A 26,698-nucleotide genomic window follows, 5' to 3' on the forward strand; every position below is an offset into this window, starting at 1 on the left:
GGCCCTTGGGCCAAATCCAACCTGCCACCTGTTTTTGTTAATAAGATTTTATTGGAACACAGCCACCCTCATTTATTTACACATTACCTATGGCGGCTTCTGCACTACAAAAGTAGAGTTGTGACAGAGACCTTTATCCCTGCGAAGCCTAAACAAAATACCGCCTGGCCCTTCCCAGGGAGAAGTTTGCTGAGCCTTGCACTAAACTGATTTCAGATTCACAAATGGGTTGTGACCTCCGGTTTGAAAAACACCCTCAGCTCACAGCATTCTGACAATTGCCCCTTAAAAGAAGTGTGTTGTTATCCTCATTTGTCACAGCCACACATGTCTACAGACAGGTGACTGGTGGGCATGCAGAGCGGGGTCCCCTGGACCAGAACCAATGGCACTTAACTGACTCGGAATTCTGCTCTGCTTTAGGATCAGTTTAATAAATATTTGTTAGTCAAAGAAATGATACACGGATTATATGTGAAACTTTTAAAGATTTTCTTACTGGTGGACTTCAGAAGAAATGTTGATCTTATTCTTCAGTATATAACTAAATAAATGAATAAGGGAACGCTCCCAGTGAGCTTTTAGTAGGGGGTACGGCTGTTCTTTAGACTGAGTAGTTGGTCATTTCATTTTAATTTCTTGTCTTGAATCGAGGCTCAGCTATGTTGTTGGATTCGTTCTTTAAACCTGACCTAAAGCACTACCATATACACACACATATGGTAGACTGGCAGCTTCCGGCCAGACTCTCAGGGACTCATGTTCTTCTGTGATCCCTGCCTGGAGTGTGGGCTGGACTCTCTTCTTACCAGTAAGGACAGCAAAGGGGATGGGATGAGATTAGGTTGTGGATGACTGTGCCTTCCATCTTGCATGCACTGTCCCTTGGTCTCCACTTGCTTGCTCCGATGAAGCTGGCCGCCATATTGTGAGCTGCCCTCTGGGAAGGCCCACAGAGCAAGGAACTGAGGGTTACCCTCAGTTTAATAGTCCGGGAGGACTCAGGAGCTTAGAAGCAGATCCTGCCCAGGTTGACCCTAGAGATGACTGCAGAGCTGGCAGATGCCTTGACTACTTTTGTTCTTTGTTCTTTTGTTGTTGTTGTTGTTTTAAGATTTTATTTATTTATTTGAGAGAGAGAGAGAGAGAGCATGAGCAGGGGGAGGGGCAGAGGGAGAAGTAGACTCCCTGAGCAGGGAGCCCAATGCAGGACTCGATCCCAGAACCTTGGGAGCATGACCTGAGCCGAAGGCAGATGCTTCACCAACTGAGCCACCCAGGTGCCCCACCTTGACTGCTTTTGTAGAGACCGTGTGTGGGAGACCCAGCTAAGCCATGTCTGGATTCCTGGTCCCACAGGAACTCTGCAGTCTGTTGCAGTCACTAAGTTTTAGAGTAATTTGTTATGCAGCAGTGGATAACTAATACACCACACTAGTTTATTGTAATTTGAGGTTCTGGAATCCCCCACAATCAACAAATACAGCTTCAGCACCGAGTGGGTGCTCAGTCTTTAGAAAGGTGGAGCAGTTGATGTGTGGAGAGCATAAGACTCCTGCCCTCAGGGAGCTGGTGATCTGGTGAGAACAGAATTTAGGAGCTACATTTTACGTTCTTAACCACACAGGTAACTGTTAGTCATTTGCCTTCCATCCAAGATGGTGCCCTGTGGACCCTGCTATTCTTCAGGTGAATGCTGCTCGCTTGGGTCTGCCAGTTTCATGACACGGTTCTCAGCGGTCCAGCTTGGAAGCCCTTTAGGAGAGGCTGTCCCTTTCAAAGTGGCCTTGGCCTTCCTTGGTCCAACACCCCGAAACCATGAGTTGGTTCAAAAGGAGCAATGAGCAAGGCCCAATATTACTGCAAATAATTTGGTTTCTGAACGTTGCAAATGAACCAGATGGCTTTTAAGGAAAACAGGACACACATCAGATTCCAATTATATTAAAATGATGACCCAATTTAGGAAAACACAAAGTGTAATAAAAAAATGTTTAAATAAACAAAATCTGCATATTTATGAAACTATAATATTCGCCGGGCTCCTCACTTTGGATAATGAATTTCTAAACTAGGCTGATTGCATTCCAGACTTGCCACTGAATCCGGGCTTGGAGGAGCCTGCAGTACTGTTTGGAATTGCAGACTATCTGAAGAGGGGGAAAAAAAATTAGCATGTGTGCCGGCAGCCAATTTAGGAAAAGGAAAGGTCAGCCCTATACAAATGTGATAGATCCTATTCTAATGCAACCAGGAATAGCCGAGGCGCGCCCTGCGTTCGTGGTTGGCTGAGCGCTCCGACACCTCTTGCTGGCTCCCGTCCCCGTCACCCGCAAACCTCCGCTGCCACTGGCAGCGCTGGTGCTGGGCCGGGTTGGCAGGAAGCGCCTCGGATTTATCTATTTATTTTTCCAGATAAATTAAAAACTCAGGGGGCACTTAAAATAAATTAGCAACTGCTCCTGACGGTGTCTTTCTTGCGGTGTCACACATTCGGGAGTTTGGCAAGGACGGAGCTGCCTGCCTAGCCATCTTTTCCCACCAAGTGCAAACTGCTAACGGAACAGTGCGCTCGTGTGAACAGGAGCGTCTCCGGAGCAGTTATTAATCCAGCACAGGGTGAGCCAGGGGGTGTCCGGGCTCACCAAAATGCTCTCGGGCTTGCACCGTCCCCGGGGCATCCATGCGAGGCTCTAGGAGGCCAGGGAAGAAGGCCAGGTGGTTCTTACTGGCCCCCAGTGCTGCAGCGCTTTCCAAAGGATCAATCAGCCCTTGACCCAGCTCAGGGGGTGCGTTGCTTTTCATTGTATGCGCAGCATTTTGGGAGAATTATCTTTCCAGATAGGATGACATCTGTGTCATCTGTCTCTCCGCCGTGTGTGTATTTATTTACTGAGCCTCCTGTGTGTCCAGCAATGTAGGAGGGAGCGATGAGGAAGGAGAGCACAGTCCCAGTCTTCATGGGGTGACATTCCCACAGCCCAGCAGCACCCACAGAGCCCCGTGACCTCAACTCCCGCTGGGTAATACTGACGGGGAGGAAAAGCAGCACCTAGGAGCCCAAGTGGCAAAGGGAAAGAGCCTGTCTGAACACCGGACGGTGGAGTTGGCAAAGGGCTTTGGTCCAGTTGTCCAGTCTGAGAGCCCGAATGCTGACTTCCTCCAAAGGTAACTCTCTCTCCAGGGTCCAGCCCAGCGCCCCTGCCCATCTGCTCCTTCGGACGCAACGATGTGTCCCCAGGAGCCACAAAAGACCCTTTTCCTGTCTCTCAAGTAAACAGCTGCTCTGAGCCCCTGGTTCTCTCACCTCTTGAGTAAAAGTAAATTTTTCTTTCTTTTTTACTTTTGGTCTATGAAAAAAAAATAGGTTACTAAATCTGGATAATATTAAATGAGAAAAGGTTTTCGCTTTCCTTTCATGATGTGATATTCATTTACATCAGGTCTCCTCCTCCCAGAACATTTTTCACACTGATCATCCATGTGAACAAAGAGTGAGAAAGATATAAATTTAACCACCTCACTCATATTTTAACTGCATTATACTCTAGAACACTCATTCTATTATATTCCAGAATCATTCCTTTTAGGTGAGTAGCTTTTATTGAAAAAAGCCTATTTTTTTTAATTAATAAATTGACTGTCAGAAAAGTCCTTCATTACGGGAACCTGTCTCATTTCTGACCTGAGCATCCACACACAGCATAAATCAGGACCTCCTTAGTTTTCGGTAATTTTGTGGGAAGCATCTAATTTTATCACAACATAGCATCCTCCAGAAGATTATTTTGAAAGTGCTTATTTCTCATAGGTTTTTTTTTTTCCTTAACTTTTAAATTCTGGGGCTTTCTTTTTTTTTTTTTTGAGTCTTGGCAAGATGGGGGAAGCACTAATTGTCTCTTTGCCAGAGTTTAAGTGCAATATTTTTCATTAGAATTTAACAAATGTTCATCTTAAAATAGACTGACAATGGGTCAAACTGCTGCAGCTTCTCCCCTGTGAACCTAAATGCATTAGAGTTGAGGCTTTTTATTCTCAGATCAATGTTGCTTCTTATTCTTGGACTTAATTTAGTATAAGACTAATATGACTGTCTCTTCTTTGGTTCTCTCTCTTTTTGGCTTTAATAAAATTAGAATTAATTGAATATAATGCAGTCTCTAGATTTTTTTGTCAAGCGTAGAAATGCCAAATACAACAATATGCTTTGATTTTTTTTTTTTTTTTTGCCAGTGGTAAACTATTGTGCAAAATAATTATATAAATACACAAGAACATCTGGTCTTTTGAACTGTAGTCACTGCTGAATTTAAACATTGTACGCATTTGACAAAATTAAAGGATTTTATTCTTTGTTTTTCCTGGGCTTTAAATAGTAAGCCAGAAATAGTACTTAGAGTTATCGTGTCTAGTTCATTTCTAATATTACGTGGAGAAACTTATTCTGCATTCTCCAGGACTTTCGCATACCTGGGGTCTATGACATTTGGGCTCAAGGAAAAATGTGTCACAGTACTTTATTAAAACAATGACCCAAGTCTAATTAATGGGGGAAAACCCTACTAAATGCTTTTCTCCCATTTTACCCACAATGATTCCTAAATGCCACTAGACAATTAGGGCAATTTTGATATCTTTTGTAGAGTAAAGTAATTAAAATTATTACTGCCACTTTTGTAATAAACTCGTGTGACTTTAAAAGTCTGTCCCTGCTCTCTTTCATGATGGAGACATCACACAATCTGTAATTGTGCTATTAAGGAAAAGAGAGCTAATCTTTTTGCATTTGAAGTAAGCCTTCATCATCAGCCCAACAAAGCCAGACAGATCAAAAAAGAACCAGAGAGAGCATTTAAGGAAATTAGTACAAGTGTCAGTTAAAAGGTAAAAATTAATGCACTTATTATTGAAATATGGTTGAAACCTACGTTCTTTTCATTTCTTTGATATTGCGAAGGCATAAAACATTCAATTAACTTTCCATTGTGTTTGGGGGAGAAAAGGCAGAGGATTGTCAGCGAAGTGTTCGGGGTGTAGGTGGTGCTCAGGGAAAAATAGAATAGGATGAGCCAGACCACATGGCCCAGGCCATAAGGACTGAACTGTTCTGGCCCTCAGAGCCCACCTGTGTTAGGATTTCAATCGGGCTTAAACTCTACTGCCCAATGTGGTCTGGAGATTTACTCAATTTTTTTTTTTTACTTAAAAATATGGACTTTTTAATTAAAAATTATAGACAATGCACACTTACAGTTGTCTTGAGACTTTGTGAGTGGGCTCATTCCTCATTCTGCAGTGCAGCACGATCATGATGATAATAATACATAGAAAAAAGACTGGAAAGAGATGTTAGTATTTATGGACATTTGGATTATGGGTGAAATTTTCCTTTTGACTATTTTTTCCCCAGTACTTAAAGATGCTTGTGCATTTATGGTGTCACCGGAAAAATAAAATAAAGTTGATTTGTGATAAGAAGCGCCATGGGTGAAGAAGGGAGGATAAATACGGGTTCGGGGTCAGATGGATTAGCATATGATAGCTAACTTAGCCACTTAATGCTGTGTGACCTCAAACAAGTAGCTTGACACCTCTGAGTTAATACTTCCTTCCTCTATATTCTTACATAGGGATGGGATTATCTGCTTGTTACGTGGCTCATAAATATGAAAACGCCTCACCCACTTTCTGGCACACAGAAGACATTCAACAAATGTTCATCTTTTCTCCCTGACGCTCGTTCTTCACAACCCCTTCATGCTGAAAAGACAAATCAATTTGTATTATTTGGTACTAATGGCTAGTAGGATCAGTATCTGATGTAACTCTTTCATGCTGAGTTTATACTAACTTTCCATGATTAACATCGCATTTCAGGGCCAAATGTTTTATTTGGCTTTGAAATTTTTGCAAGCGTATGCAGTCCGCTGGATTTATAAGGCTACTCTCAGAACATCAAAACCCCTTAGCTGAACAATCGCTATTTGACAATTGCAATTCCGGAATTTTAAAAATTGTATAATGAATCAATCTTCCTAAATTGTACACATGTCAAATTGTGATCAGCTTGCTGTAAGAATGTTCTGCAAGAGAAGGCCTGATGTTTAAAGTGAAAATTGCCGGGATCACACACACTAATTTGTCTCCATCATTAATGAAACATTGTTTTACTGCCCTGAAAAAAGACTCTTGCACATATTACAAAACGAACGTTAATAGAGAAATACTCTGGAGATGATTTCATACCATGACACATCAGATGCAGCAGCTTCGAGTCCCTAAGTCCTAGCCCAGCGTTGGGTGCATTGTAGGCACCTTATAAATATTTTAAATAAAAAGAAATATGTGTATTTGCTAATATGTGACTCCTAATCAGGGTGTGGTTGATTACTTTTGGAGAAGGATTGGTTCCAACCTCAGCAGATCATTCTGGGCTTCATAGAGGCTACCAGAAAAGGGAGATGTGGTACTGTTTTATTAGTAGGGGTGATTCTGAGTTTAGAAAAGGCAAGTTTTGTGAGGCACACTCCCGCTTTACTCCAAAACAATGTTTGTAAAGTTCTGAAATGTGTTTCCAAGGAACGATCCTTTGCGATATTTGTGCTACTTTCTGGCCAAATCTACCCTGGCACTTAAGGAAAATAACTCAGTTATAAAATCCCAAATCACTGCTGTTGTGATTATTATTCTTATTAATATGCATATGATAGAAGTTAGTGCCAAAATGACAGATTTACGCTTTTGCAAAGGTAATGAATCAAAGTAAGAAGGTAAAAGCCGCTATTACCCTAAAACCTAAAAGTGATAGACTACTCAGGTTGGGTTGTTTTTTTTTTTTCCTTTCCCCTGTGCAGATGGCTGATAATGCCGTTTTTCACCACAACACGGTGGGAGTGTCATCAGGAATATACAACAAGCCACGGAAAGAAAGGCTGTGCTTTCTCTTTCTGAACTTTCCTTTTCCAGATCTGTTCTGAAAGACGCAGGGTCCTGGGGGAGCGGGGAACGGGGACAGCATGCAGGGAAGGTGCTTGCAGAGCTCGGTTCTAAGAGCCACACTCATCAGCAGAGAGGATGAAGGGCGCTGAAATCTGCCCACCGTCCAGATAAACACCTGCCTTTTTGGCATATGGTCCCTAAAGGAAAACCAGGGAGAATCAACCAGGGGAGAATGCTCAGAACAATCACTGAACAAACACTGAACACAGGAATCTCTCCTGTTTCCAAAGCTGTCTTCTCCTCTCCCTTCTGCTGTTTCCTTGCATCCTGAATCCAATCCCATCAGGTTGGTGTGATGGGCAGTTTTAGATCCCCTGGTTTAGAGGTGAAGGGCCTGGGGCTAAGAGGAGAGGCACTGTGACCTTGCCCAAAGTCACCGTGGGCGGTGTGAGGAGCTGTGATGTTTCAGACGTTGGCATTTGGGCTTCCCTCAGACTTTTGTCCTGCCCTCCTCTCTGGGTTGGACCAATAAATAGCAGCATTGTATTTTGCAAAAACTTAGAATTTCAGAGGTGGAAGGGATCTCGGAGTTTTCTAGCTCACAAGGCCCAGGTTAGTAACTTGAGACAAAATTACAATAAGCTCTCCAGACCCCACTAAAACACTATAAATTAACACAACAACAAAAAAAGTTTAATGTGTTTTATGACTTAGAGCACTTGGATGCATTTTTCCCCCCAACCTTGCAGAAGCATTTTTAGGTGTGCTTTCAAATTCGATTCATAAAGGCTCAGGGTGAAACTGACCTAGAATCAAATCCAAGGCTTTGCCCTTTACCAGCTCTGTGGCTTGGAGAAGTCACTTGCCCTCTCTGTGCCTCAGTTTCCACTTCTGTGAGCTGGGGGGATCACGATAAAGTTCTACCTCACAGGGTAATGGTGAGAATTGGATGTGAATGTATAAAGATGGAGTTAACACAAAGCAGGCATGCAGTAGATGCTAGCCATCGCCTCTTCATCATCATCCCCGCTGCTGTGCATCCAGGCAGGGCAGATTTTTATATTCTTACTTCGTAGATGAAGAAAGCGAGATACGCATGCCTTGGAGGCTGGGCTGGACCTACATTTCTTAGCTTCTAGTCCAAAGTTTGTTCCACTCGTTTTACTGAAAGAAGCATTGACATTCAAAGTGTCAGTGGGTGGGTCCAATGGTCTCAGGGATGGAAAGAATGTCCTGGGCAAACCAATGAGGATGATGATGACATGGTGCTGGGCCCTTTTGTCTTTCTCCGTGCTCTTCCTGCTAAAGGAGAATTCCGAATATTTCTTATTCAAGGCTGTCCCGGTTCAAAGGTCAAAAAGCATCAAGTCACAAGGTCACGTACATTTTTGGAGCCAGTGCGGGAGACGAAGCAGCACTGCTTGGAGTTGGTCTGTAGGCATCTGTGCTGAAGAACAGCACCGTGAACACAGGAGAACTGCAGAAAATGTACATTTACCATGGGACAGAAAGAACGGGGAACCACCAAACCCAGGCGGCAAACAGACCAGGGCTGCACTATTTGCAGAGTGGACAAACTTATGTGGGTGCTGCTGGGTGTCCTAGGACAGAGAGGTGCATCCTTCAACTCACTAGCAAGGAAATAGGAGCCTGTTTCCATTCCTGAGAAAGGGTGCCTGTGGAATCAGAGGCCAGGGAGCCCTGGGCTGTAGGATTTCTTCCTGCTCGGCGATTCCTGATTCTAATCCAAGCAAAACTGCCCCTCCTCCACCCTTCCAACTTTCGCTTGTGCTTAGAAAAATGTGCCAACATTGACTTCCGACCCGAGGCCAGGGCTCACAGGTCCACGTCTGGGCTTCTCCATCTGCCTGCTGCGTGACCCTGACATCTCGATGTGTCTGCATCTCAATTCCTTCTTCTGTCCAATGGAAGGGCAGGGCAGATGATGCAGCCACCCTGCCTGGCACGATAAATGAGTCTGCTGCACACAGATGTTTCAAGGTGAGTTGGGGTGCACACAGCCATTTCCCCCTTGACTGTGCTCATGGGTGTTTGTAATGAGAATAATGCAGCTGCTACAGTATCCCTGTCCTGAAGACCTTCCCCCTCTACCTCTGCCAGTGAAATATCCTTTGCAAGTGTAGGAATTGTTAGCTGGGTATTTATCCCTGTCTGGAGACATGCCTGCCTGCAGACAAATCAAGGCACCCGATCTTTGTGCTCTCTATTTTTTTCTTAAAAGTCACGGAGGACATAGGCTGCTGAGGACTGGGCCTATATCCATACTCCCCTCTGACTAGCAGTGGGGTTCTGCCTGCTCTCTGTGCCTCAGTTTCCTTATCAGCCACGTGGGGCAAATACCATGTAGTCTTCTGGTGTTGAGATGACAAGCAGTCGGTGGCCGCTTGTGATCTAGGGTGTCTGGCTGAAGGAAGGTGCTTAAGGAACGCTGGTCATTAGAAACTATACTTAAAAGCAAGTTGAGAAAAACAAACTCCCTTCCCTGCCTACAAAGCACTCAATAAGTGGTTGTGGAGTGAATAATGTGTGGAAGAATGAATGCAGGGGTGAACTCCAATCATGATACTTTCTCCCCAAACCCTCTTACTTACGTAGCATTCAAATCGCTAAATTCATTGAAAAAGCACTAGACGCCATCCAAGTGGAGGTCCTGTTTATAGTCCTCACGCTTTAAATTTGCAAAGAACAATAACGTGCATTCTTTCCTCTGGTCAACATTGAGCCTTTGAGGCACGAAAGGTAAATACCACTAATATCAACACCACATTATCTATGTAAATCTCTATTTCCATGTCTCTCTCTTTTTCATGCCTGTATTTGTCTTTTTTCTGTATCTACATCTATGTCCATATTTCCATATCCATGTTTTTCCATTGTCTGTATTCACACCCACACCTAAATCTCAATCTATACTTTTATCTATTTATACCTCTAACTTTATCTTATCCACATCCATGTCCACGTCCACGTCCATGTGCACGTTCATGTCCACATCCATCTCCACATCCATATTCACGTCCACATACATGTCCATATCCATATCCATTTTCACGTCCATGTCCATATCCACATCTACATCCCCATCCACATCCATATTCACATCCACATCCACATCCATGTCCACATCCACATTCATGTCCACATCCACGTCCACATCCACATCCATATCCACATCCATATTCACATCCACATCCATATCCATATTCCCATCCATATCCATGTCCACATCTACATCCATATTCATGTCCACATCCACATTCATCTGAGGAAACCAAGTCTTCCGTGACATTTGGCATCTAGACCAGCTAGGAACCAAGAGTTGGTGCAAGGCTTCAAAACTCTTGGCTCCAAACATGAGTCTTTTCAACTTCCATCACACCATCTCTCAAATAAATGGGAATTTTTAAAAAGAAAAAAAAAAAAGGAAAAGAAGAAAAAAAAGGAAGAAATTTAAGAAGGGAGAAAGAAAGAAAAAGAAAGAAAGAGCAAGAATTATAATTTCTTTATTTGCTCTTCACAAAGCCTCACATGGGCTCGGGCCTGTCTCCATCTCTATTATGTTCCTGGTTTTGGTGGGGGGTGGATGGGGCAAGGGTCTGCAAAGTGCCAAGTTCCTGCATGTTAAGCCTCTTCTTCTATGGCTCTTCATTATATGTATCATATTGCTTAGAATTCTTAGAAAGGTTTTGAAATGCCAGGTTTTTAAAATTAGGAAACACAATAGGATTATTTTTTTGAGGGGCAGAATTAGGTAATTTATATTGTCAACAACCATTTATAGGAGGATATTCTAGGAAATGTACTGTATTAATGCAGATTTAAACCAGATACATTTTAAGAGACACTTCTTCTTCAACTTTTTTTTAGTCTTTCTTTTCTTCGCTATTTTTAGATTAACTCGCAGCTTTTATAACAGGACACGGAGAAGTAGTATACTTGGACTGCCAGGATGGATTAAAACGTATATCATTTTTGCATCTGTTTTGAGAAGGCAGACGTCAAATCCCTAATTTTAAAACAAATTATCAAATATTTCAAGAAGTTGGATTGAAGATTGCTCTTTAATCTCTTAAAATTTTAAGAATCGAATTGCTGTGAATGATTTGGCAGGATTTTCTTTTTTTTAAATGAGTTTATCTGATTTAAACACAAGCTTTCCTTCTTCTGTTCATAAAAGCTTACATATCTGCTCCATTTTACGACAATAATCTTTAGGGCAAGGTTTCAAGGCCTCTTAAACCCTTTTTTTCCCCCCAAAATGAAATTTACAGAAGGAAGAAAGCATACATATTTCATTTTAAAAATTGAGTAATAACGCTCTAAAGAATGTATTTTAAGAGTGCCTTCTAGGCTAGAAGTTTGCAAAACATCAGCTGCTTATCCTTGTGTGGGGTTTTGTTTATGCCTTTCTTTTAAATCTATTTTTGGCCTCCTGAATTTAGTACAGGTTGCTTAAAAAAATCAAATGCAAATATAAAATTTACCTGGAACCTGCTTTAGAACTTGCGTTAAGCCGTATTATAATTTTGTTTTCTGTTGTTGCTTTTAACTGTTTGAATGATTTATACCATCTTGTGTTTTTAGTTTCTTACATGGCGAAGGAATGCCTTTCTCATGCGTTCCACTTATTCTCTCCTTTCTTCTTCACTATCTTGTCTGTGCAGAATTACCCAACCCAGACTGCCATGTGAGGGGAAAACTTGAACCCTTTCGTATTTCGTTTTATTTTTCAAAAGTAAAGTTGTTTACTTTAACTTGTTTGTTTCAAAAGTCCATTTTCTCCCTTAGAAGAAATAGCAGAGTGAGTGTATTAGGTAAAAAGAGACTCTTCCTTAATTTTTGTCCCGTTTATTGAAAACTCCAGTTTCTTTGCTGTGGGTTCTAATTTATTTTGCAATTCACACAGTGCACTGTAAACATAATGTAAAGTTTCAAAGCTTAATTAACAGCTACAGGATAATGGCAGGCCAAGTTTTTAGAGGCATTTAAGCTTGGCTCCAAGAAAATGAAGAGGCTTCCATGCAGGAAGCTGTGAACTTCTACCTCTTAAAATAATAAAACTCAGCGGATCCAGGAACTGTGGCTTTGCACTCGATGCCAGGACCCATATACCTGCCTGCTGAACTTCTATTGGTCCAACTTGCCTCTCGCAGGAGCCCTGCTCTGGAGCTGTTTTTCACTTATGGAGATGAGGTAGCCACAAGAAAAAAAAAAAAATTCCATGGCATTTCATCAAATTTGAGAAAATCCACCTTTAAATTCCACAGCGGTGGAGGTCTGAGCAGAGTCAGAGCAAACTTGAACCCATCCTGGTCCGATGATGGGAAGGACAGAGGGAATTTCTCAGACCTGCAGCTGGGGCAGAAGAGACGCAGCCGTGCCTGTAGGGCAGGAGTGCTGGATCTGGTCCCTTACCCTCCTTGCTCCTCAGTTTTCTCATCTGTAGAATGGGATTGAGAATAGAACTACCCCACAGGTGGGGCACTGTGCTCTCCAAGCTGCATCCATGAGGGTAACCAGAGAACAGTTAAGTCTGGCTTACACCCCACTTCAACTGCCCTGGGCAGACCTTAGACCTCTCTGGGCCTCGGTTTATCCATTCTGTAAATGAAGGAGTTGAACTTTGGCCTCTGACATTTTCCTCAGGGCTGGTGGAGGAGACCTGGGGCATCAGGTCTTAAAGTAGACTTGAGCATCTCACCCAACGGGGATCCACTGTCACTGTCAAGACGAAAAGGTACTGCTCATCCCATGGTATATTATGGCTCAATATGCAGTCATTTGCCTGAAATACACCACGGATATTTACCTATTATAAATCTTTTAATTACTTTGGCAGCTGCGCAGTTTCATCCCATTACCCTATTTGTGTAGAAGGTTACTTTATTATTTGAGGTGCCTGTTCAGCATTCTCAAAAAAGAAATACTAAGACCTTCAAAAAAACCCTCAAGCTCTTCCAGTTTTATGAATCTATTTGCAAAGCAAAGTGGTTCGTTTTGTTGTTGTTTTTAAATTTTATTTTATTATGTTATGTTAATCACCATATATTACATCATTAGTTTTTGATGTAGTGATCCATGATTCATTGTTTACGTGTAACACCCAGTGCTCCATGCAGTACCTGCCCTCCTTAATACCCATCATCAGGCTAGCCCATCCCCCCACCCCTCTAAAAACCTCAGTTTGTTTCTCAGAGTCCATCGTCTCTCATGTTCCCCTCGCCCTCCGATTCCCCCCCCCTTCATTTTTCCCTTCCTATCTGTTTTGTTTTGTTTTGTTTTAAGCAAGCTCTACACCCAACGTGGGGCTTGAACTCAGGACCCCGAGATCAAGAGTGTCATACTCCACTGACTGAACCAGCCAGGCGCCCCATCAAGGTGGCGTTTTTATGTCATGTCAGCAACCCGGCTCATGCCCCTTCTAAACAAAACGCTCAGGGAAGCTGGAAAGCCGCTGCCCTGGTCTGCAGGAGCCGCCACCCCGCAGGAGCCATGCACAGCCAGGAGTGCGCAGCGACAGCCAAGGAGGACGGAGGACGTCCTCCTTGGGAGGGTACGGTGGTGTGGTGCGGAAAAAGGGACAGGGTGGCGACCCGCTTTAAGAGCCCATGCCTCCAGCCACCTGTTGCTGTGGCTGCTGCGGAAAGTCTCTGCCTTTGCAACCTGAAGCTGAGTGGAGAAAGGAAGACTGGGCGACAGCGGAGGCAAAGGGGCTGCAACAGTTTCCTGGGCTCCTGGGGACCGGGCCGCAGGGCTGGTGTGGGGAGGGGTCCCGGGGGGCACCCCACCCCCGCCCCGGATCGGAACGTTCATCTCATTTCGTGTCTGTGCAGAACTTAACCGCAAGAACAATACATTAAGAAAAAAAACCGCACAAAAACCAAGGAGGCCGGGCGGGGCGGAACCGTGGGGACGAGGGCGCTCACCCGGGTCAACCCTGCAGCGTGGGGACGTGGGGACGTGGGGACGCCCGGCTGGGCCAGGGTGGCGCGCCTTCCCCGGAGCGCAAGAACGCAGGGTTCCCGAGGCGCAGCCCGAGGCTGCCTCGGCTTCCCGGCCTCTCCTACCGGGGCAGGGCCCGTGGGTAGCGCGAGCAGCCACCCCCAGAGGGGCTTGGTCCCCTGGGCAGGGGGCAGTCCTTCTCTTCCCCCGCCGGGGTTCGCAAACGCGAACAAGCGCCAGGCCGCCTTGCCGGTTGGGGGGTGACATCCGAGGGGCCGCGCGGGTCCTGCGCTGACAGCGCGGACGGACAGAACCCACCCGCCCAGGCCAGCTGCCCGGGAAGCGCCCTTGCGCGCGTGTCGAAATCCGCCCAGACTGGAGAACTTCCCAACTACGAATGTTTCTCTCTCTCTCTAGAGCAGCCTATTTTGAGCAGATCCTTTCTCCTCTCCACGACAGTCCCGGTCTCCAGACCCGGAGTTGCGGGGAAGTGGGGGTGGGGCGGGCGCAGGTCCGCCCTGGGGACCCTGCCACCGGGGGACGCCGAGGCTGGCCCGGAACTGCGGGCCTGTGCGCCTGGCTGGGGCACTGCCGTGGCCAGAGGCTCGGGAGTTCTTTTTTGTCTTGTTTCTGAGCGAGGTGTGTTTTTATTCTCCCGCGTGTTGAGCTGAATTCAATACCATTTGTCACCCTTCTTTCGTTTCCTTTCCGAATCCGCCCTTCCGCCTTGCGCGCCCCTAATCTGCCCCCATCTCGGGCGCCGGGCCAGGCGCAGGTGAGCGCTCGCGGGCGCAGATGCCGGTGAGGTTCTGGCCGCTGCAGGGACGCCCGGGCGGCCGCAGGAGAGATGACAAAGGAGAAGCGTCTCCAGATCAAGATACGCCAGTACACGGCTTCTACTTTATCTCAGGGTAATCGCAGCTTCCTGCCTTCCCACCCACTCTGCAACGGGGGTGGGTTTCATTTCAGGTGAAAGTGAATTAAATGTTCCCTCCTCTGTCTGAGTCTGGGAGGTGTGGGTGAGGAGGGGAGCGCATTGTTGGCCAGGACTTACTTCACCCTGGCAAACACCGCTTGGAGAGAAAGGTCAGTGTCCTGGGTCCTCAGTACTTCCCTCTGCGATGCCTGGACCTGTCTTTGTTTCAGTTGTCTTCAGTATATATATATATATATATATATATATATATATATATATATATAGCCTGATGATCCCCGGGCGCCACAAAGCTCTCCTCCCTGTACTGAGCTCTCCAGTTTCAGGCAGCCTCCTGTGATTCTAGCAAGGAGCCTGCCCCTCTATCCGGCACCACCTCCCACTTGTCCACAGGTCAGGCTTCATGGCCAAACACACAATGTGTCCTTGGGATCTTTAGAGAATGTCGGATAGAAAACGTTTTAAGGCTGTCTACTCTAGCTCGACCTTAACTAGCACCGCCAATCGCTCCATAAGATCTTCCCCAAATCCCCTGCCAGGCTCCCAAGCAGAATTTAGAGGCTCACCCTTCCCCAGGCCAAAAATCCTGGATTGATAATCTCCCACTGTCTTGTGACTTTTTAGGCAAATTCCTTAACTTTTCTTGTCTCTGTTTTCTTTTCTGTGAAACTGACACACACACACACACACAACAATACTACACACTTACCTGGGTTGTTACGAGGGCAGCAGACGCTCATGCATTTGTAGGCACTTTGAAAACCTGGAAATCACCCAGTTTTAAGCGATATAGGTAAGGCCAGCTATGATGAATATAGGTGCACAATACATGTGGAAGAATGAAGGGATCTCACAGAAGAGCCAAAATTAAATTAAAAATGAAAAGCCAAAACCCCACTGTGCTTGGCAGAGGGGATGTTCGAAGTTACCTCTGTTCTTGGAAGAGTTTTAACTCCGTTCTGTTCTTTTCAGAAGCTACTTCTACGATGAAGTCCGAGGCCTTGGGAGATTTACTGAGACCGGTGGCGGAACGGGGTGCACGTCCCCACATACATCTCAGTTCCCCAAGGACTTCCAAAGCCTCATGCTGGAAGGCATGGTGCGCCGTGGGGGGAGCAGACCCACCTGCAGCTGTTGGCTGGCTGAACCACTTTATGTGCGTTACTGTGCCTTTTCTCCTCTCTACAGCGGGGCCGAGGGCACCTGTATTGTGTGTTAAAGCACCAGACGAGAATCCCCAGGACTCTTATGTTGCTGAGCCCTCTGTCCCTCTGACAAGCACAGGGCCAAAGGTGTGGCTGCGTGGATGGTCTCATTTGAGGTACAGCCTGTTAAGGGCAGTTGAGATAGGAGAAACGGGGCCACGGTGTGTTGGTATAGCTTGGCCCCCTGAGTTAAGCCGTGGAGGTGGGATTCCAACCCAGGCTCTCTGAGCCCAGAGCCCGCACTTGCACTTGGAACCTCTTGGGCACAGTGCCTGGCACCCGGCCAGAGCCCGATGGACGGAGGCACTTCTTGCTGTTTGGAGGAAGACCGGGCATGTCCCAGCCCTACCACCTGCTAGCCTCCTTTATTAGTTGACTTTAATTTTGAGGTTGGTGGGGGAAGCCTGTGGCATCCGTCACCGGAAGCACTTTTATTAGAACTGAAATCTTCCAAGCTTGCATTTGCTACTTTAAAACTCTTTGGACGGTAATGAATATGGATGGGGGGTAGTCGTCTATGAATATGGAGGAGCGGGTGCGTGGCGGATGGATTACTATTTAACATTAGCCCCCGGCAGCCTTTCCTCTGGTCTGACTTCCCCGCGATATTATCCCGAGAAGGGTCAGCCCCCGATGCTTTTTTACAAAATATGATTAGTCACTTCTTGCCACGTGTGCCTGCCCCTGGACCTTATTTGCCATCCTATATAATTATTAGAAGAATCCTCTAATTTTATTTGAAATTCTAAGTTGACACGTATGTCAAAGTGCCACAACACAGCATTGTGTGTAATTTCTCTTTTGTTAGCCTCATTTGGGCTCCTGAAGAATTACACTCAAAGGAAACATCCGCCCCATTCACTTCCTCGTTGCCACAGTTCCCTGCTGGATCTCTTAATTGTCGCCTGGAGGAATTGCTCCAAAAAGGTCCCGCATGCCTGTCCCCTCACAGGTGCAAGTGACGGCCTATTTAGGTGGCTTTGCCAGAGCATGAAACCACAGGCCATGGGTTTTCTAGAATTTTCTCTTTGCACTTGCTGTTCCCTCTGTCTGGAATGCTTTTCCTTCCTCTTCGTCTGCTTGGTGAACTTCTGTTGATTCTTTAACACTCAGCTCAAGCCTTCCATTTTGCAGCCCTCCCTGACCCCCCGGGGTTAGCTGCATCCCCCCGCATGCCCTTGTGCCCTCTCTGTTGTAGCACTGTTGCCCTCGACTGCATCTGGATTTTTTTTTTTAAGATTTTATTTATTTACTTGACAGAGAGAGAGCACAAGCAGGGGGAGAAGCAGGTAGAGGGAGAGGGAGAAGCAGGCTCCTCGCTGAGCAGGGAGCCTGATGTGGGGGTGCATTCACTGGCACAGGCTTCTTCAACATCTTCATGGGGTCGTATGTTTTTAAATTCATTTTCCTAGGAGCGCCAGGGTGATTCAGTGGGTTAAGCGTCTGACTCTTGATTTTGGCTCAGATCATGATCTCAGGGTGGTGAGATCGAGCCCTGCGTCGGGCTCCATATGGGTGAGGAGCCTGCTTAATAAGGTTCTCTCTCTCCCTCTGCCCCTCCATCCTTCCCCGTGCTTGCATGCCTTCTCTTTCTCTCTCTCTCAAAAAAATTAATAAGTAAAATTAAAAAATTCATTTTCCTAGAGACCTCCCCCCAAATACTTTATTTTTTTAAGATTGTATTTATTTATTTGTTGGAGAGAGAGAGAGAGAACAAGCAGGGGGAGCAGCAAACAGAGGAAGAAGCAGACTCCCCGTTGAGCAAGGAGCCCGATGAGGGACTCGATCCCAGGACCCTGGGATCATGACCTGAGCCGAAGGCAGACGCTTAACTGACTGAGCCACCCAGGCTTCCTACCCCCTGCTCCCCACACCCCCCCCAACTACTTTAAGCTTTAGGCTTCATGATGCCTGGCTCTGCCCCCGTTATGCCACTGTGGGGCTTAAATATATTTCACAACTCCCCATGTTCTGAACAGCGAGCACCTACTACGAGCCACACATTGTGTACATGTGTTCCAAGCAAAGCACCTACTAGGAGCCACACAGTGTTTAAGTTTGTACCAAGTAACAGTCAGACTTTCAGCATGGGATGTAACCCCCTTCATAACCTGACCAGATCCCACCTTTAGCCCCACTGCTCTCTGGAGCCCAGCTGGGCTCTTACTCTTTCCAGAAAGCACTGTGCACTGATTACCCCCATGCCATCGTTAACTGGGCTTTCTGCTCCATCTCCACAGGCTTCCTCCACCCCCCCTCTCTGCCACCGCCTTCAAATGCCCCTTCTCCCCGAGTTCCCCCGCAAACTGATGACGCCCCACGCCCTGTTCCCTGGCACTCAGCTCAGCCTGTTTTGGCCCCCCTCACGTAGGATTAGACTTTGCCCCTGATGCTATGTCTTCCCCATGCAACAGTGAGCACTTTGCTGGGATGATTCAGCCTTATCCCTATTCATCTTGCTGAATGTTGAGCCTGATGTGTGCTTACCCAGTTGGTCTCCTCTTCCTTCTCTGGGGAAAAGAAGGACCATGGAGGGAGACGCAAGGAGGAGGTGAGGAGGGAGGGAGAAGGGGAGAGAGGAAGAGAGGACTTCTTGTATTTTGACAAATGAACGCTAAAAATAATAGATGGCATGGTTTTGGGGGAGAAAGAGATTATTTGGACTGGATTGAGAAGGGTCCTCAGCTTGACTTGGAAAGCTAATGAGGTAGCTCGAGTGGAAAGTGACCAGGAGAATTGGAAGGGCCACTGTTTTGTGCTTATGACAAGGCATCTGTGTTTTTCAGTTTTGTGCCCACCGTGGTTTATGTGGGGAGTGTTAAAAAAAAATAAAATGGAAATGATTACAGTTCACAAGCAATATCCAAGTATTTACGTTTTAAGCAACCACTCCTAGAAACAATGGCTCTTTGTGTTCAAAAACCATGTATTGCTAATATCACTCGCATGTTGAAAGGAGTCCCACTAAAGGTATTGCTGTAGATCACAAGCTGGAAAAGAATTCTTTTATGTTCTTTCGGAGCCATATTCCGCTGTAACCATTGGAGCAGATAGCATCTAAGTTAAATTTTCTTGGATACTGGCATGTGACATTGCAAAAACCAAACGCATTGTTTTTTGACAAGGCTTGAGGACTCGAATTTAGAAAAGCACTTGGTATGGGAAATGACTGAATTAATACCATTGAAATCGTGGTTATAAGGATTGATAAGGAAGGTTCATTCACTAAAAAATATAATGGCAGATTTAATAATGATGGCATTCATCATCCGTCAAAGGTACTTATTAAGCACCCACAGGTACTTGGCAGTCTGTAGCGTGCTGCACAAAGTTAGACAGACGCTGTCCCTATTCATCCGAGAGCTTGCCATTGTATGCCTCCTTTGTTGGGAGCACAACTTCCCCACTCGTCATTGGTACCTGAAAGACACTCCTTGTCATTATTTATGCTGTCTGGGTTTCTGGTTTTCAAGGGGGGGGGCAAGGACTTTTTTTTGCTATTTCTTTTAATTCTACTACACGAGGTGGCATTCCAGCCTGCGGAGACATCACCTGTCAGTGGGCGAGCTTGCGGGTGGGAATGACCTTTGTATTCATTCACAGCATCTGCAGGAAGATGAGCGGTCCTTGTGGGACATCGTGTTACCCCAAGGAGCACCCACAGGGCTTTGCCTGACCTCTGTTGAGCAAGTGTTCCTGTATGTTCTGCCCATCTCGGTCTAGATGGTGAGTGAGCTGAGGGCACAGAGGTCCCCCTGCCCCAAGCACTCGGCACCCCGGCTGCCTGTGCCACCTCGCTGGAGATCAGCAGTGTGGTTGACTACCGAATGAGACCACAAAAGAGTCCACAAAGCAATAGAAGGTCAGTGGTGGATCTTATCCAATGTTTGTTATACTCAGTGCCTGACAAATTTTGTCCTGGACGCACGGACACACCGGGATATACGGGGTTGCCTATCTGCACCCGGTGAGGTGCTGCTCACTCTAGTAACTGAAAGTGGGCTCCCAGGCACACTGAAAATGAAGGGTGGGAAAAGTTCTCAAGCTTCCTCCGGGGAAGGGTGTTGTCAGCTGGCATTCAGTGGGGCGATGATCTGTGCCCGTGAGCTTCAAATCACAGAAAGCAGCAAGGAAAATGCATCCGGTTCAAGATTTTTAAAAATACCATGATTGGGGGAACAAATGGCCTATGCTGAGCTTTCATTTCATGCGATACCCTTGAGTTGTAGAGATTTTGATATAAAAAAGAAATCAAATTTCAGACCATTTTTGTACTTTTTGAAATTCTTGGTGAAGTTGCTCGCCATCCTGCCCAAATATGCCTCATGCAAAGAGCTGAGTTATGTGTGCCCCGGATGTTTTCAAGATAACATTTGTTCTTCCGGATTAATTTGTAGGCTTACTGGTGGGGCAACGGAATTAGTAACACAGCGGGTTTCCTTTATCACCCTGGCCAGTGGGAAGCTCAGAAATACACGCTGTCACCAAAGGAGGGGGCTTCCTGGCACATTACTTTTTCCTAAAAGCAGAACCTTTATACTCTCTTTTAATTTGTTTTGTCCCATTCCATGTGTGTATTTTTATTATGAACAGCTTCAAATCCTTTTGAAAGTGAAATATGTATTTTTGTATGTATATATGTATAAATGCTAACTATATATAGTACGTGGTTATGTGTGTTTTTATACATATGTATTATATACACATGCATACATGAATATATGCGCACACAGATATATGAATCATTCCAGCATCCACGCAACAGCATTTACGGAGCACCTGCTGGTTGCCAGGCAGGAACCTGGCCACACACAGGGTAGCTTTCTTCTTTTATGTGGCTCACCTGCTGAAGGAGCCAGACTAGGGTGATAATGAGCTAATATGCTGATATGCTTTGCAACAGAGGGGACAGAAGGAATCTTGGCATTGCTGTTTCTCCAAACTCTGTGCTTTCCCTCAGCTTCAACATCGAATCTCTCCCCCACCTCTGTCCTAGCTCTGCCCCTCCCTCCCCCCACGGTCATGGCCACCCTTGTCACTCACATCTCCAACCATTTCTCATCTGGCAGCTCTTCCTCAATTATTTTTTATACTTGTCTGGTTATTTTCCCTAAAACATAGCTTTTATCTCTTAAGCTTCCTACCACGGACCCCCCACTGTGATGATCACAGGAAGAGATGGTCATAGGTGGTGCTCACTCTGAGCTTCTGGCTTTGTGTGTGTTATCTCATTTAACCCTAGGGGTAACCGCAGTGAAAATTCCCATGTGACGGGGAGGGAACTGATGCTCAGGGGCTGAAACCACCTGCTTAGCCCCCACTGCTGCATCCGAGCACTTGGCCTCCAAGCTCTTGGCCTCAGCTCTCCTGATGTTTGGGGTCCTGCTGCTTTGTGGCTTTCTGGCATCTGGTCCTCAGCCCTGGCTCTGAGCTTATTCCTGTGCCTCTGCTGCATTTTCCTCGAAGGAAAGGGTCTCACCTGTCTTCTCTGTTCAGGGAATCCTTTCGGTGTTCTGGGCAGATCTTCTTGGCGCTGGTGAAAGGTACATGCAGCTGCAGGTATGCCGTGCACGCTGCATTAATGAGGTACCTTTTGTAGCCCCAGAGTGGTGATGGCCAGACTCTGCCTGCAATTCTGCGTTTCCATTCTGGGCACCGGACGTCTCAAGGGGCAGTGCTGACTTGGAGCAGGTTCAGAGGAGTAGGTCACGTGAGCTGATCAAGTGCTGGGTGGTGCAATGGAGGTGGGGATCCGGGCATTCAACGGGAGGCTGGTACTCTCCCAGGCTGCTTCACGGCCTGAGAATGCATGGTTCCTCCACAAAGACTTGGCTCCAACCCACCCTCACATTCACCCTCTCCCCAGATTCCCGCAGTAGTCCTTGAGAACCAGCAATGACAGTGGGGGTCTTACTGCTCAGATGCCTGTTGGTTGCAAGCAACAGACACCAACTCAAGCTGGTCTAAGCATCTCTTAGTCACCTTTGCCTCCCGGATACTTGCCTTCACTCACTTGGCTTGTCATTTCCTTACACGCGGCAGTAGGCGCCTGTGCTGTGTCCTTCCTACGCCAGTGAGTATCGCACTGAGCCCAGAGAAGATGCTCAGTAAATTCCTTGGCCCCTTTCTCGGAGCTTGGGATCCACCAGTGACTAAAACAAGTCCTGCCTTCCTGGAACTTGTATTCTTCAAAGGAAGAGACAATAAATGACATGCATGATAAATTTGATTATGTAGTGTGTTAGGAAAAGGAAAAGTCAGAACGGGGTAAGGAGGGGAGAATGCTGGCAGGGGGAGGGGTGGGGGTTAGATCACAGTATCAAAGAGTAGAGTCAGGGCAGGCCTCATGGTGAAGGGAAGGGAGACATAAGGGGCTATGCGCGGGAGCCACATGGTTATCTGGGGGAGGAACATTCTAGAAGGACCAGCCGAGGCACAAGCCATGAGTCCAGAGTGTCCTGGGAATGTCTGAGGACCAGCAAGGAGGCCGGCGTGGCTGGAGCCCGACATTTAATTTTTCCTCGAGCGTGGAAAGAAGATTCCTTTTTGGGTGCACACTTCTGCTCAACGTTGGCTTGTCTCGCACTTTTGAGAGGTCAGCCCAAGAGTGAACGCTTCCTCTTTCACTTGAGCTCGTCTGTCTTTGGAAGTGGATGCCCATCAGGGTTCTGGTCGTGTGTGTTCCAAGGAATGCTTTTTTTTTTTTTGAAAAGCCCAGCTCGGGGAGCTGCTTCTGTTTGTAGATAAATTTCAAAAACATCGTCTTCCAGCTGCTGTGTCTCCACCACACATTTTGGATGCCTGACATTTAAAATCCTGGAAACCAAGCCTCCAGTGTCTCATATCTCTTTGGAAATGATGAATTTCAAATGAATGCAAGTTAATATAGTGCTTGTGAAGGGCGTCAGACAAACCGTGTTCAAAACTGTAGACTCTCGACAAAACAGGTCCAGCAGGGCCGCTCTCGGCAGATGGCTCTGCCCTCCCAGCCTTGCACGCGCCCAGACGTCGCCTCTCAGTGTGAGAAGGCAGTTCCTGTTTACTCCCCTTTCGCTATCTTGCCTGTGGGTGACCACGCGATTCCAGGCAGATTGTCTAGCCTCACGCAAGTTAGTAATTGGATAAGTTATCAAGTTTTGATTTTAATTGGGATTTTTGGTGTCAGGCGGATGCAGTCAGGGACACTTGGAAGATCTGAGTGGAGCTTGTAGCTCATGTGTAACTACTTCTTTGTTTGGCCACATGGTCCAGGCCCCTTGACCAGGGGTTAACTATAGACTACAGTCTCTCAGCAGTGATACTGATCAAGAGTGATCTCAACTCTTGGCACTTGGGGACCGATTGCTCTTTGCTTGGGGGAGCGATTTCTTGCCAGTCGAAAGATATTAAGCCACATCCCTGGCTTTGCCCCACTACATGCCTCTTCCAGCTGTGGCAACCAAAACATCTCCAGGAATTGCGGATGTCCTCTGTGGAGCATCTCTGTTGACCACCAGATTCCAATACCTGGGTGACATTTATTAGCCCCTATTTTTAAAAAATGGTTTCACAAACGTAATGCTGTCGCTACAACAATCCATGAGTGGGACGGGGATTATACCTCGCAACAGTGAAGAGGGGAACATCCACTTTTTCTTTTCTTATTATAGGAGTAATACATGTTCATTGTAAAACTTGGGAGCAGAGCACATGACACAATCAAACTAAAATTCATCCGTGTTCTCTCCAGCCATCAATAAACTGCCATGTAAGAGATCTAGCCTTTTTTACGCATGCATCTAGGTGAGTAGCAATGGATACACTTTTGTTACAAAAATAAGATCATGTTTTTATACTGTGTCCTAATCTATTCCCTTCTGCGTGTGCATCCTAAACGTGTTTTGTGCTATTAAATATTCTTACCTGCGATTCTAATTGCCGCATGGTGTTGCATCATGGAGATGGGCTGTTATTTACTCACCAGGCCCCTATTATTGGCAATTAGGTCGTTTCCAGTTTTTCTCTGTAAACACGAGCTTTGGTTATTCCCTTTTCAGATTTAGAAACACTGGGACAGACTGGGAAACTGAATACTGTACTTTGGTTGGGAGGCAGGGAGGGGATGAGTGGAAGGGATGAGCTGAGAGTGACATCAGGTCTTCAAGCTTTGATCACCTAGCAGGATGAAGGTGACTCCATTGACTTGAGGTGGGATGGAGGAAAGATGATGAGTTTTGTGGCAACTCTGCTCACCCTGACACCGAGCCATTAGACAATTGAGGTGCCTGACGGCCAAGTAGAAACAAGGGTCTGAACTTGAGATAACCATCAGAAGTAGTCTTCCTGGCGGTGGGATTGATGCCTTTAGCACAGCGCTGTCCAACAGAAGTCTAATGCAAACCACAATTGTCATTTTTACATTTCTCGTGGCCCTAGTAAAGACATAAGTTAAAAGAAACAAGTGAGGGGCGCCTGGGTGGCTCAGTCGTTAAGCGTCTGCCTTCGGCTCAGGTCATGGTCCCAGGGTCCTGGGATCGAGCCCCTCATCGGGCTCCCTGCTTGGCAGGAAGCCTGCTTCTCCCTCTCCCACTCCCCCTGCTTGTGTTCCCTCTCTTGCTGTGACTCTGTCAAATAAATAAATAAAATCTTTAAAAACAAAAACAAACAAAAAGAAACAAGTGAGATTATTTTAATAATATATCTTATTTAACCCAATATATCCAGACTATGATTTCACTCTGTGACACTAGCTACATTTCAAGTGCTCAATAGCCTTATGTGGTTAGTGATTACCATACTGGACTGGGCAACTTTGGGGTGTCATGTCATAGCAGTACTCCCTTTGTCCCCCAGGGGATATTTGATAATGCCTGGAGGCATTTTGGTTGTTACCACTAGAAGAGATGTTATGGTACCTAGTGAGTAAAGGCCCGGGATGTAGCAAAACATCCCACATTTGCATAGTAAAGTCCTCCAAGCAAAGAATTATCCAGCCCAGACTGTCTTTGGTGCTAAGACTGAGAAACAGTGGTGTTCAGCTAACGTTTGTTCAAGGGGCCATGGAGTTCATTATGTGTCAGGCATGTGTGAGGAGCCTCTTGGCATCTTCAGGGCAACCCTATGAAATAGGCATTATTGGCATCCCCATATTACTGATGAATTAACTGAGGTCTAGAGAAGTTAGGTGCATCTGTCCAAGGTCCTGGAGCTGGGCTTCAAACTCAGGCTGTCTGAGTCAAGAATAGAGAGAGAATGGCTATGTGGAAGTAAGCTCTGGCATTACCTTCAGTTCAAGATCTCATCAGCAGTTGCTGGTGAATAAGCATAGCACTACTGTACTCCTCTTTCATCTTTGAATTTTTTTATTAAGGGTGTTTACTTCATCACATCGGTATGGTCAAGTGGAAGACTGTCTAGTCTCATGTGGCTACTGATAGGCTTTGTAGTCTTGGGCAGGTCAGTTAAACACTCTGAATTTGAAGCATTTTCATCTGTAAAATGGGCACAAATAACACCTCATAGGATTAACGTGGGGATTGAACACATTAACGTGTTTCGAAGCCTTTAACACCTATCCACCGGGTGCCTGATAAATCTAAGGCAGGACTGTATCGCCACATCCTTGGTCTAAACAGTCTGTCAGCAGTAAAGGAAAGGATCTGATGCCTGATTTTTGAAGACCCAGAAGAATGTGCACACCTCATCCTCTTGAAGCTCACAATCGCACGAATGAGATGCTGATCAACAGAATGATGTTTCTTGAGCATTTCAAAGATCAGTCCTTGTCAGAACTCTTCCCTGTGCCGGGTGCCTTGAAACATTTTAGAAGCCGTCTGATTTCTGAGGCAGAATAAAGCTGAAGAGAGGTAGCATCCAAAATAGCACATTAAAAAAAAAAAAGAGTCTGAGCAAGGGCATTTGCAGTATGGAAGCAGAATGTTAATTGAAATCTGACTTTGCCAACAGGAGCTTTGGAAAGAACCCAATCAGGATTAGACTAATTAAGACATCTTTAAAATTGAACAGGTTGGACTGTCTTAAAGAAGAATTGAACCAAATGAAAAGTATATGCTAAGGAATGTGACTCTAGAGGCTTGAAAAAGGAAAACAAACAAACCTGAAAATACTTATGGGAAAGTCAAAGGAAGGCAGAAGAGATTCTGTTTCTGTGGACTTGAGCGAGTCAAACACGCCAAGCTGGAAACTGCATTTTCTAACACGTCTCTGACGTTGGCCGGTTGGTTTTCTTGTTAGGCCGATACGCCATTCACACCACCTTGCAGATAAGCTGGTTTTCTTCTGTTTCTTAGGTACCACTTCCCTCATCCTTGCACCAAACGTGAAAACCCAAAATATCCAAACAGAACTCATTTTTATTGAGCAGCATTGTGTAATCTTTAAGACGTGTTCATACGGCTTATCTCTCGGCTTCACCTCCTTTGTTTCCTACCGAGCCAATCAAGAAGTCTTTATTTTAATGCGTTGCTAAATAAAGTAGTCGTTCTACAAAAAGCACAGATAAGACGCCTAATTTTTAAGGTTGTGCTAAGTACTGAGCTAGCCTGACAGCCTATATTTAGGATAATGATTTATTTGCTCTTCGGGAAAGCTAACAATTTACTGTAAAATTTTGGATACAAAAGGTGAGGTTATACCAACTACGCAATATAATCAATAG

The sequence above is a fragment of the Halichoerus grypus genome, chromosome 8 (genome assembly GCF_964656455.1).
Source record: "Halichoerus grypus chromosome 8, mHalGry1.hap1.1, whole genome shotgun sequence".
NCBI lineage: Eukaryota > Metazoa > Chordata > Mammalia > Carnivora > Phocidae > Halichoerus > Halichoerus grypus.